This window comes from Anopheles funestus (genome assembly GCF_943734845.2).
Source record: "Anopheles funestus chromosome X unlocalized genomic scaffold, idAnoFuneDA-416_04 X_unloc_30, whole genome shotgun sequence".
NCBI classification, from domain to species: domain Eukaryota; kingdom Metazoa; phylum Arthropoda; class Insecta; order Diptera; family Culicidae; genus Anopheles; species Anopheles funestus.
Window position 1 is genome coordinate 435,001 of NW_026045155.1, and position 1,426 is coordinate 436,426.

Sequence of the window (1,426 nt, forward strand, 5' to 3'; positions counted from 1 at the left end):
CGTTCTGGTGTCTTGGTATCAAATCGCGTAAGACACAAGATTCTACTGGCCAAATAGAATCTAGCACATTGGTTAACCTGGCGCCGCAGTCAACTCATGTGCTTGGATCGGATCGAGCTATTGAGTATTGGGCCTGCATACTCGCTCATCCGTATCCTTTGCGTACCGCCCCATGGCCCCGTCCTTAGAGTTAATGACTAGTAGGCTTAACTCTTTGTATGTCTGCACCACAGTTCCCGTTCGTTCCGTGCCGTGGCCGGATACGTATTGCACATCGGTATACCTGTCGCTACTCAGGCAACTCGTGTGCGTGGATTGGATCGAGCTCATGGGGTGTGTAGAGATTCCATGTTATAATTGCAAGTCCATATCCACTTTATAGGTTAAAGTCATAAGTTGTGATTGCACAACCATACTTCATAAGAGTTTAATAACTCTTCAACTAACTTTCGTTCTGGTGTCTTGGTATCAAATCGCATAAGACACAAGATTCTACTGGCCAAATAGAATCTAGCACATTGGTTAACCTGGCGCCGCAGTCAACTCATGTGCTTGGATCGGATCGAGCTATTGAGTATTGGGCCTGCATACTCGCTCATCCGTATCCTTTGCGTACCGCCCCATGGCCCCGTCCTTAGAGTTAATGACTAATAGGCTTAACTCTTTGTATGTCTGCACCACAGTTCCCGTTCGTTCCGTGCCGTGGCCGGATACGTATTGCACAACAGTAGATACCATCACCTGACGTATCTAACACACCACTATTGTAACTCGTCGTCGAAGGACCTTTCAAATGCCTGATGGCCAGGGGAGCTCTTACACGGCACGGAGACACAGTGATGCTCGCCCATCACAGTGTACAACGATCGAGTTTGCTTAAGTGTCTGGGTACCTACACACCAGACACAATGCAATGGCCACGGATCCACACAAGGCACATCACATGCAGAAAGCTTCACCAGATTATGACACATACCACACTCTTGTAACTCGTCGTCGAAGGGGCGTTCAAAGTGCCTTACGGCTAGGGGAGATCTAGCACGGCACGGAGACACAGTGATGGTTGCCCATCAAAGTGTACAACGATCGAGTTTGCTTTCCGCGCAAGCGTTCTAAGTGTCTGGGTACCTACACACCAGACACAATGCAATGGCCACGGATCCACACAAGGCACATCACATGCAGAAAGCTTCACCAGATTCTGACACATACCACACTCTTGTAACTCGTCGTCGAAGGGGCGTTCAAAGTGCCTTACGGCTAGGGGGGATCTAGCACGGCACGGAGACACAGTGATGGTCACCCATCAAAGTGTACAACGATCGAGTTTGCTTTCCGCGCAAGCGTTCTAAGTGTCTGGGTATCTAAGCACCAGACACAATGCAATGGCCACGGATCCACACAAGGCACATCACATGCAGAAAGC